The following is a 12,321-nucleotide window of genomic DNA, read 5'->3' as shown; positions in this document are numbered from 1 at the left end:
TCCGCTTTCCTGGGGCGGGGGGTGCATCTTGCCCCTCCTCACAGCAGCCAACTCCTAGGGGTCCCTTCGGCCGCCCCAATAAAATACTTGAGGGATCTGCCCCCTCGAAGTGGATGAGCATTGCCAGCGGCGTAGCGTGGGTTGTCAGCACCCGGGGCAAGGCAAGTAATTTGCACCCCTAACCCCTAACCTAAAAGGGACGCAGGTGGCGCTGTGGGTTAAAGCCTCAGCGTCTAGGGCTTGCCGATCGAAAGGTCGGCGGTTCGAATCCCTGCGGCGGGGTGCGCTCCCGCTGCTCGGTCCCAACGCCTGCCAACCTAGCAGTTCGAAAGCACCTCCGGGTGCAAGTAGATAAATAGGGACCGCTTACCAGCGGGAAGGTAAACGGCGTTTCCGTGTGCGGCTCTGGCTCGCCAGAGCAGCGATGTCACGCTGGCCACGTGACCTGGAAGTGTCTCCGGACAGCGCTGGCCCCTGGCCTCTTGAGTGAGATGGGCGCACAACCCCAGAGTCTGTCAAGACTGGCCCGTACGGGCAGGGGTACCTTTACCTTTACCTTAACCCCTAACCTGCCGCTGCTGCCAGCTTCTTCTTGCTGCTGCCTGGGCTGCGGTATTTACGGCTCTGCTACAGCCTGTGCCCGAGGCTCTTCAGCGACTCCAGAGGCGGCGAGCACGCCCCCCCCAGATGTTGCGCCCCGTGCGGCCGGCCCCCCCTGCACCCCCCACGCTACGCCACTGAGCATTGCCATTCAAATACAGTAGTGTGTGCGTGCCACGTCATGTGATCGATTGTGTGGGGCGCGGCTGACCTATCCCCCATATTTTATTCAAGTGGACCTCCCTGCCCCCCTTGAAAGGAAGGGCGGCTACCTGCCGGCTACGCTTGCCCAAAGGGTGCCAAGGCCTTAATAATAATACTGTGTAATAATAATAATAACATAGTGGTACCGCTGGATGCAGAAGGGATCCGTTCCAGAGCCCTGTTCGCATCCTGAAGAGAACGCAACCCGCGCCAGCAGGTCGCGATTCACCACTTCTGCGCATGCGCATGACGTCATTTTGAGTGTCTGCACATGCGCAAGCGGCGAAACCCGGAAGTAACATGCTCCATTACTTCCGGGTCGCCGCAGAGCGCAACCTGAAAACGCTCAACCTGAAGCAACTTTAACCAGAGGTATGACTGTAATTTTATTATTTATACCCCGCCCATCTGGCTGGGTTTCTCCCAGCTGCTCTGGGCAGCTTACAGCATACAGTGGTACCTCTGGATGCGAACAGGATCCGTTCTGGAGCCCCGTTCGCATCCTGAGCGGAACGCAACCCATGTCTGCGCATGCGCATGTCACGATTTGATGCTTCTGTGCACGTGCGTGACATCATTTTGAGCGTCTGCTCATGTGCAAGCGGCAAAACCCAGAAGTAATGCATTCCGTTACTTTCAGGTCGCCACGGAGCATAACCTGAAAACGCTCAACCTGAAGCGACTTTAACTCTAGGTAAGGCTGTATATAAAACATAGCAAAATAACAAACATTAAAAACTGCCTGATACAGGGCTGCAAAAATTTCCCTCTGTTCTCTAAACAAGCCATGCAATGCAGCCTTAGCAACCACTGCAATTATAGGAAACACAAGGCTGGATTAAGGGATAGCTGTAGAGCATGAGACTTTTTTTTTAAAAAAAATAATAATAATATTTTATTAAATTTTACAAAGAGAAAATTTCCAATAGAACAACAAACATAAACAACAAAAACAAGCAATTAAAACACAGCCAAAACCAGAAAAAGAAAAATATTACAAACATAAGAAAACTTAAGAGAAATTTAACATAAAAAAGAAAGAAAAAAGATGAAAAAAAGAGTTCTTTTCAAATTCATATCCTTCATAACCTTATTTTCCTGACTTCCACCCGCCTTCCTTTCTTGTATTCCACTTTAAAATTAATTTAGCAAATTCATTCTTTACTCTTATCCTTTAAAAATTCCTTCACGTATTTATATTGTTCAAATTTTCGTCCAATATCTATCCCTTCTTTCATACCCTTATTTGCCTTATTCACTAGAACCCCTTCGTTTCATTTCAATGTTCTCAACATTCGAAAATTTTACAATGTTTTTGTAAGTAGATTTTAAACTTCTTCCAGTCTTCTTCCACCTGCTCTTCTCCTTGATCTCGTATTCTGCCAGTCATTTCTGCCATTTCCATGTAATCCATTACTTGCATCTGCCATTCTTCCAAGGTGGGCAGATCTTGTGTCAGAGCATGAGACTTGTTGTCAGGATTGCCCCACATTGGGCAGAAGATTCCTGCATTGCAGGCGATTGGATGAAATGACCTTTGTGGTCCCTTCCAAGTCTATGATTCTAAGGTGGTTGGGGGCCCTGTTGCAATTCCGTAGGCCCTGGATGGGGCAGCCTGTGATTCCCCCCTCCCTTCCCTGTTGAACCCCAGCTCCCCTCAGCCCCAACGGGCAGCAGCGAGGGAAAGGGTCCAGTTTTGGTCTGGCATTAGTCTCAATGGGGCATGAGGCCTTTCCCCCCTAACCACTCGCCACACACCAGACCTATGAAGTAGAGGAGGTAGAGACCAGACTGGATCGACTGCAGAACCGGATTGGAGCACAATCTGCCTGGAAGTCACCGCCCATCAACTGATAAGTGGTGACCTGAAGCCTGCCCAGCAAAGTCCCAGCAGTCATCATCTGACAACAGGTGATTGAGAAGTGGGTTGCTTCGCCCCACCCACCTACCTGTCAAATGAGCTTGGGAGAGGTAAGGAAGATAAGGATCTGGCATCTGGAGGCATCTGGAGGCATCTGCTGGCATCTGGAGGACCTCAGGGTCTCCATCCCTATACTAGGGGTATAATCCCACCCACTTTGGAGCCCCTTGAGCCCAGAGGAAAAAACCCAATATCAGCTGAAGCAGGAGACATTTTGCAGTAGTTTCATATGTTAAGTTGGAATCATTACCATATGACAAAATAAAAACTAGGAATGCAACGCTGACAAAAGAGTATTCCAAGACTGGCTGCTAAAACATATTTTTAAAGCTGTTTTCTCCAAACTGGTGCCCTCCAGATGTTTTGTTTGACTACGATCCCCATCAGCCCCAGCCAGCATTTTTAAATAATAATAATAATAATAATAATAATAATAATTTATTATTTATACCCCACCCATCTGGCTGGGCTTCCCCAGCCACTCTGGGTGGCTTCCAACCAAACATTAAAATACAGTAATATTTACATACATTCCAAAACATGAGACAGCACCAGGTGAAGGCTGCTTTAAGGCTTGACCACAGAGTAATTACTGTAACAAGATTATTTGCTTTTGTTGCATGGATTATATTGCAGGGCAGTAATATATCTCAAATGGAAGGAAAATGGAAGAGATTAAGACATTGACTCATTTTATGCATGAAATCATTCATGTAGTGTTAAATTATACTCACAACTATATTTATATTAAGATGCAATTTTTAATAATATCAAAAGTAAGAGTGAATTTTAATTACTTTTATAATTTCTACAGTTTGTAGTTTCTTATATACAGTTTCTTACAATTTCCACAGTTGCCTATGATTTCCACCGTTTATTAGGATTATATGCAGGTTTATCTAGGAACAGCTGCATACAGTGGTACCCCGCAAGACGAATGCCTCGCAAGACGGAAAACCCGCTAGACGAAAGGGTTTTCCGTTTTGGAGGTGCTTCGCAAAACGGATTTCCTATGGGCTTGCTTCGCAAGACGAAAATGTCTTGCGAGTTCCTGCGGGTTTTTTTTTCTTTCCCCACCCCTTTTTTCTAAGCCACTAAGCTGCTTATCTGCTTATCCGCTAAGCTGCTAAAAGCCGCTAAAAGCCGCTAATAGCGCTAATCCGCTAAGCCGTCAATGGGCTTGCTTCGCAAGACGAAAAAACCGCTAGACGAAGAGACTCGCGGAATGGATTAATTTCGTCTTGCGAGGCACCACTGTATCATCCTAAGAATAGAACATATCCTCTCTCTGTCAATACTGCACTCCTGATCAAAGTTGCAGGAAATGAACTTCAGTGGAAGATTTAAAACAAGCTCATAATTTCCCCCCATTTGGATGATGCTCAGGCAATAGCTGGAGAAAATTTAATTTTGCTGCCTTGATGACAAAGCACTCCCTTTTGTTTTCAGACTTGCTTGTGATAATACCTGGGGTTTGGCTTTTTAAAAATCTTGGATTGAAATGGAATGCTTATCTGTATGGTTATCATGAAGTCAAAGACAACTTTGGATAATTTTTTGGGCACTGTACTATGGTCATAGATAGGCAAGTGGAGTATCAAATTAAAGCACAGAACAAGATTTGAAGAAAAATAATAGAGACCTTGTGAGGGAACATGGCAGTTCAGATGACCACTGGCTGTCAATGTCCTGTGCCACTTGAAGTTGCATTTTAAAAATTATATTGAAGTAAAAACAGCTTTTTTAAAATAAAAAAGTGCCCTTCCTAAACAGTTCAGCCTCCAAAATTTCTGCTCCAGATTGTTTTTCTTTTCCAACTTTCACCCACTCCCAGTCTCCATGAAATTCAGCAACAAAACAAAACAAAAACAAGCAGCTGCTGCATGATATCCGATACATTTAAAGAAATATGTTCTGGAGCTTCCTCAGCTCCATCAGGTGCCAGGGCGGAGGGCAAGGTTGTAAAGGGGAGGCAATAACTAAGTGACAGGAATTAAGAATGAAAATGGAAAAATGGAACTAATCTCCCAGCAAACACTTGATCCTGTAATGTGCTGTTTTTAATGCACTCCAGCACAGAAGAAGACACAAAGTTGGTGGCAACATTTTAATTTGCTTATGTCACCTCAACCCTTTAGGCTGGCCTTGACCATGGGCATCCTAGGCACTCTGTAGAAGCTTAGTAGGAAAGGAAGAACTCTCAGGTGGTTGGAACCTCAGTTTTTTAGGGTCTGCTATGAGGGACGCGGGTGGCGTTGTGGGTTAAACCACAGAGCCTAGGACTTGCTGATCAGAAGGTCGGCGGTTCGAATCCCTGCAACGGGGTGAGCTCCCGTTGCTCGGTCCCTGCTCCTGCCAACCTAGCAGTTCAAAAGCACGTCAAAGTGTAAGTAGATACCGTAAATAGGTACCACTCCGACGGGAAGGTAAATGGCGTTTCCATGCGCTGCTCTGGTTCGCCAGAAGCGGCTTAGTCATGCTGGCCACATGACCCGGAAGCAGTACGCCGGCTCCCTTGAGAGTCAGTGGAGTTTGCAGATTTACTTTTCTTCTCTTTCCTCCACATTGTTAGTGCAGACCTCCCTGGTACAAAAGCAGATTTGTATTTTTCTCTCTAAGAATTTCAGAAACAACTCCCCCCCTTTATTTAATGTCTTCTTCTATTACTGGCCTCACTCCTTTTCTCATTTGTGACATGAACATGTGACATTGCTTGTGAAGTGGCCAATTTCTTTACAGTTTGCCTTGGTTAAAATGTTTTAGTTGTTCTAAATCCAAAACTAATAATTACTAATATATTTTCATTTTCTTGGCTTTCTACCCATTCCATTTCCAAATCTGGGAGGCATTACTACTTTAAAACAGTGCAAATGCATAACATAAATTCTATCTACTACTGTTAAACTGATTATTCTATATTCGACTGCTACTTAATATTGAGTTTTGGGATGCGGGTGGCGCTGTGGGTTAAACCACAGAGCCTAGGACTTGCCGATCAGAAGGTCGGCGGTTCGAATCCCCGTGACGGGGTGAGCTCCCGTTGCTCGGTTCCTGCTCCTGCCAACCTAGCAGTTTGAAAGCACATCAAAGTGCAAGTAGATGAATAGGTACCACTCCGGCGGGAAGGTAAACGGCATTTCCGTGCGCTGCTCTGGCTCGCCAGAAGCGGCTTAGTCATGCTGGCCACATGACCCAGAAGCTGTATACCAGCTCCCTCGGCCAATAAGGCGAGATGAGCACTGCAACCCCAGAGTCGGTCATGACTGGACCTAATGGTCAGGGGTCCCTTTACCTTTACCTATATTTTCTATAGATGAACAAGCATTTGTCCAAGGAGTCAAGTCTTGGAATTTGCTGCTGAGCTGTCTTCAGCCTGAAACAATACTGATAGTCTAATTTTGCATGAACATATCTAACATAGATCTGATGTCTGGACTGGCTTTCAGTTTAGTCACCTTCATTCAAGCCATCACTGACTTCAGGCACTCTTTAATGAAAGCCATAGCTCCTCCTGGATCTCATAATAGTAAGATAAATAGAGTGAGTGTTATCAGCATAATAATGGCACTTGTTTATAACCACGAGAGACAACATTATCTCTGGAGGCAGCCAACAGGATAATTCTCAGGAGGAGCAACAAAAGTGCCTGCCATGTAGGAGTGGAACCACTGCAAACTGCAGCCCTGACTACCAACCAACACAGATTTATTTGTTTGTTTATGAAATTGCTATCTTGCTCTTTCTCCCAAAGGAGCCCAGAGTGGCAGACAAGAAAGTAGTAAAAGCAATACAATTCTGATAAAAGAAAACATATTTCAAACAATTAAAAGCATTTAAACACAAAAGGAACATTTACAAACTTTGAAAAACAGCCACAAACCCTCACAACTAATCATTTCAAAGTTGCTAGGAATGTATCTTTCACCCATCAAATGACCCAGAAGGGCACATATATTTAATATATTGGGCATCTTCCACTATTTTTATGATTTATATATCACCTAACATGCTTAAAAATTATAAAATACTAAAAGCAGTTCAGATTTAAGAAGTTATATTTAAGCTCCAGTTGCAAAGAGAACAGTCCAACTGGCATGGGTTTTGATTGGGGAAGCGGCTAGTATGTGCTGATTGCTGCAACCCTAAATTATGTACATGTACCAGGGAGTAAATCTCATTAGATACAATGAGATTTGCTTCCAAATAAACAAACATGGGATTGCTTCGTAATCTCCACCACATATATTGGTACTGTCTTTATGAATTCCATTTCTAGGCTGTTATCCCTGTTGAGTTGGCATAGTGGAAAAAAGCAGGATGGAATTCTGAAAGCATACATACATATGTAAAGATCACTGTTGCTGATGAACTACTGATGTTCTGACTGCACTTCTTCAAAAATATTTCAGATTCCCAGTAAATCACACAGGAATAATTTAGATTCTCACACCCGAATATTCTTGTAATGCAACAGATTCCTGTAATACAATATTCCCAAAGGCCTTAATTGCTTTCAGATTCCTCTATACATAGATATATAAATCTTCCTCATTATCTTCAGCCTCCATCAGAACACCCTGGAAACACATTCTGCAATCTTATGGGAACTCTGATGCCACTGATGCAATACGTGGTGGGGGAAGTTCTCTGAGGGCAGTGCTTAATGAGAATGCCAGCCTCTAGGCACCAACACTGTGCCACTGCTGTTAATTAAACTTTAATATGTAGCATAAAAGAAGCGAGGGGGGAATGCATGACTGGTAGAAATTACACCAGAACAAATTTATGAAGAATGACCAGATCTCTCCCCCCCACCCCCCACCCCGATTTTGTTTTTGAAGCATTCCAACATCATCTAAGATACAGTCTCCCCGACAAAATTAATCCTATCTTTTGATCTTCTGTTTTACTAGCTGGAACTTACAACTTTATTTCAATGTCACTTGGAATTACAGTACCTTTTAAAAATGAAAAGTGACAAACGGAAATCCACCTGTGCAACACAACTTCCAGTTTCTGTTTTCTCCTCCAAATTTGCTCTGGCGGGTTCTCTCCCAACCTTTCACAGCAGACTTGGGTGATGGGTTGAGGCCTTCCCTTTCGCATGTTGGGCCTCATTCACAGATGGAGGGCTCTGTGATCCATGAGAGGATGTGATTTCTTTTTGCTGATTCCCCTTCCTTTCACAGCCCAATGCACACACACCCCAGTCTGCTCCAGAGGATTGGAAGGCACTTTTGAATACCCTGAGTGGTGGCATGGGAGACAAAAGCTCTCATCTCTTTCCATTCATGGAAACCACTGCAGCCAAGAGTCCTCCATGAGTGCAGGGATACCGTTGGTTACAACTTGCTGCATATAAACTCAGAATGGCCCTTATTCTGATACTTATCTTGCACAAATGTTCTGTACTAAAATCAATGGTAGCTGAAGCCATGCAATTTATACTCTCACTTGTTGAGTCTGGGTTAGTTGAATACAGAAGATGTTCTATGCAAGCTGTTAGAATGTCCTCATGTTTCCTCCAGCTTCCTCCCGTGCCTCTATCAGTTGGGATGGGTGCCTCTTCAAAATATGCCGCTAGCTGCATATCAGCTACCTAAAGCATACAACAGAGTAACTGTTTCCTAAATGCAGTTTTCCATGGTAAATCTTTGTGGATATGATTAAATTTACAATCATCTGCCAAGGGTGTCCAAAAACATTAGAGGAGTGCAGGAATGGAAGCCTAACTCTGGCCAGAAGTATAATTTTTTCTCACTTTGACCGTTCTTAAATTCTCTGCGTTAAGGTATATTCCCCTTCCTGCAAAGTACACATTAAGGACCTGTGCTCTGCATTACAATGAGAGTGTTACTCCTGCCATATCTGAGAAAGAGAATGTTGAGCCAGATTTGAGTATTGTGAAAGTGGCTCGATAGCACAGAATAACTCCTATGAGATAAGCATATTTAATTGGTACAGAAAACATGTACAAAATAATTATCTCTATATAACACATGACACCGGCCTGTTATTTGCATTCATTTTGTCTCATATACTCTCAGAGCACCACATTAATTCAAATGAATTCAGTGACTCTCTTTCAGCCCCACCCCATGGCTCCTTTTACCTATGTGAGAATCCAGCATCTAGCACGTTTTCCCACCAACACAGCATTGTGATGAGAGATTATGTTCTGGTGGAACTTCTGTCTTCCTCAGATGTTTTCCAGAGAAGTAAAACTTATTCCATTTGGTGATAGTTAGCATAATGTTTCAGCCAATCCTTCTGTTAGAAAGATCCGTTCTATTCCTATTAGGGTGGGCAGCTTGGGTAGCCATTTCCCAGAATTCTTGGGAGAAGTTGTGACTCTTAAAAGTGCTTTGAATGCATGGTGTAGATGTGACTTACAGTGCAGTGCCTTTATTCATTCAGTCAGTCCCAAACACTGAGGATCCAACATGCTGCCTTACTTTTGAAGTGACCCAACTTGTATAACCTCATCAAACCTTCAATGTTTGTTTGCTTTTTCAAAGTACCATCCTACCATGTCAGTAGCCATCAGTAGAGTGGAGAAGAGCCATGGAACCATGCTCCTGACACTGCCATCGCTACAGCTTATCTGCACTATGCTGGTGTGAGGCTGTGAGGGGTGACATGAGGGCTGGGGTGTGTGTGTGTGCACTGCTGAAGTCAATCTGGCAATCCTACATATGCCTGGCCTTCATGGCCTAGGAACCTCGTACCCAGTGGCGTAGCGTGGGGGGTGCAGGGGGGGCCGGCTGCACCGGGCGCAACATCTGGGGGGGGCACGCTCACCGCCTCCGGAGTCGCCGAAGAGCCTCGGGCGCAGGCTGTAGCAAATCCCCATGTCTCGCGGAACCGACGAGCTGTGCACGCGTCCGGGCTGAAGGCGTCCGGCAGGCAGCGGCTCTCAGCGCTCACCGCAGTCCCCGCGTGCCAGGGCCGCGGAGGGTGCGCCAGGCAGCCCCTCCTCACAGCCCCGCCGCCACCGCTGCTGCTGCAGCTGCTGGGCCATGTTGCATTTTCCTCGCCTCTCTGCCCTCCTCCGGGCAAGCGGCGTCGTTTGGGCGGCAGCGCCAGTGGCAACTCGCCTCAGATCACCTGACACGGACCCGCCGCCACCGCCGTGGCTACCTTACCGTAAATACCCCAGCCCAGGCAGCAGCAAGAAGAAGCTGGCAGTGGCGGCAGGTTAGGGGTTAGGGGCGCAAAATACTTGCCTTGCCCCGGGTTAGGGGGCGCAAATTACTTGCCTTGCCCGGGTGCTGACAACCCACGCTACGCCGCTGCTCGTACCTAGGGGACCGTCTCTCCTGGTATATCCCATGAGGGCCTTACAGTTTTCAAATGCGGATGATACCCAGCTCTACCTCTCTTTCAAATCAGAACCAGTGAAGGTGGTGAAGGTCCTGTGTGAGTGTCTGGAGGCGGTTGGAGGATGGATGGCGGCTAACAGATTGAGATTGAATCCTGACAAGACAGAAGTACTGTTTCTGGGGGACAGGAGGCGGGCAGGTGTGGAGGACTCCCTGGTCCTGAATGGGGTAACCAGGTGCGCAGCCTGGGAGTCATTTTGGACTCACAGCTGTCCATGGAGGCACAGGTTAAATCCGTGTCCAGGGCAGCTGTGTACCAGCTCCATCTGGTACGCAGGCTGAGACCCTATCTGCCTGTGGACTGCCTCGCCAGAGTGGTGCATGCTCTGGTTATCTCCCGCTTGGATTACTGCAATGCACTCTACGTGGGGCTACCTTTGAAGGTGACCCGGAAACTACAACTAATCCAGAACGCAGCAGCCAGACTGGTGACAGGGAGCGGCCACCGAGACCATATAACACCGGTCTTGAAAGACCTACATTGGCTCCCAGTACGTTTCCGAGCACAATTCAAAGTGTTGGTGCTGACCTTTAAAGCCCTAAATGGCCTCGGTCCAGTATACCTGAAGGAGCGTCTCCACCCCCATCGTTCTACCCGGACACTGAGGTCCAGCACCAAGGGCCTTCTGGCGGTTCCCTCACTGCGAGAAGCCAAGTTACAGGGAACCAGGCAGAGGGCCTTCTCGGTAGTGGCGCCCTCCCTGTGGAATGCCCTCCCACCAGATGTCAAAGAGAACAACAACTACCAGACTTTTAGAAGACATCTGAAGGCAGCCCTGTTCAGGGATGCTTTTAATGTTTGATGTATCATAGTATTTTAATATTCTTTTGGAAGCCGCCCAGAGTGGCTGGGGAGGCCCAGCCAGATGGGCGGGGTATAAATAATAATTTATTATCATTATTATTATTATTATTATTATTATTATTATTATTATTATTATCTTGGAGATCCAACCACAGGGCAGTTAGGCTGGCCTCAACCAGAGCCAGGGCTTTTTCGGCTGTGGCTCCGATCTGGTGGAATGCTCTGTCACAAGAGACTATGGCCCTGCAGGACTTGACATCTTTCCGCAGGGCCTGCAAGACAGAGATGTTCCACCAGGCCTTTGGCCAAGGCGCAGTCTGACCCCCTCCTTCTGTAATCCTCATAGCACTCTAGCCCAATGGTTGTCATTAATTTGACTTTGAATTAATTTTAGAATGAATTGATTTTAGAATGTATTTCAATTAATTGATTGTGATTTTATGAAAACTGTGTTATTTTTTACTGTTGTTAGCCACTCTGAGCCCGGTTTTGACTGGGGAGGGAGGGATATAAATATTATTATTATTATTATTATTATTATTATTATTATTATTATGTTGCCCTGCTCCAACCCAATGCTATTCAGCTAAGTTGCTGCAATGCTGTTACTGGGACGGCAGCTTCATATTCGCCCCACTATAATGGGCGCTATTACTGCTTTAAAAATATTTTTAATAAACATTCTTAAATTGGTCTTGAGGTTTGGCACGTGTCTGCGGCAGGCTCAAGGGATGATGTTTCCTCTAAAGTGCTTAGATTGCTTTGGCTCCATGCTGCCCATGCATTAGAGAAGCCTCAATGAAAGCAAGCAGATCCATGCCCTGCAAGAGACAGCGAAAGTGCGGCACTCTGGATGTTGCCTTGCCTAAGTAAGCGATGTGCTGGTATTGTTCTGGACTTCTGGGAAGAAGCCATGACTGTTTAAAGTGGAATGAAACTGCTTTAAATGTGTAGCGCAGATGAGGCTCGAATGTGTACAGTGGTACCTTGTTCTGGAAGTCTGCTCCCAAACCAAAGTGTTCTAAAACCAAGGTGTGTTTTCCCATAGAAAGTAATGCAAAATGGATTAATCTGTTCCAGACTTTTAAAAACAACCCCTAAAACAGCAATTTAACAAGAATTTTACTATCTAACAAGACCATTGATCCATAAAATGAAAGCAATAATCAATGGACTGTACTATAAAATAAATAAGACAGTGTTGTAGATGATAAAAATTAAAATTAATTTTTTACTTACGTGCACTGATGATAGTCATTGTTTGGATGGGGGGCTTTTATCCATTTCTGCAGTCACACAATCAATCAATCAATCAATCAATCAATCAGTAGCTGAACTGGGTTCCACACAGTCATAAAAACGAAGTCACAAGCCACAGTCACGTCAGTCCCATAAAATGAAGAACAAGT

At 45.4% G+C, this 12,321-nt stretch overlaps 1 long non-coding RNA gene across 1 annotated transcript in view; it reads right to left on the bottom strand.

Annotated features, from left to right (window-relative positions):
• The window catches only part of LOC307227076, a 142,516-nt gene that overhangs the window by 48,866 nt on the left and 81,329 nt on the right, over positions 1-12,321 (bottom strand). The gene's annotated exons all lie outside the window — the stretch shown is intronic.

Source organism: Podarcis cretensis, assembly GCF_951804945.1.
Source record: "Podarcis cretensis genome assembly, chromosome: 11".
Lineage (NCBI taxonomy): Eukaryota > Metazoa > Chordata > Lepidosauria > Squamata > Lacertidae > Podarcis > Podarcis cretensis.
Note: the sequence above shows the minus strand (reverse complement) of the source record. Positions and strands in the feature narration are given on the sequence as shown.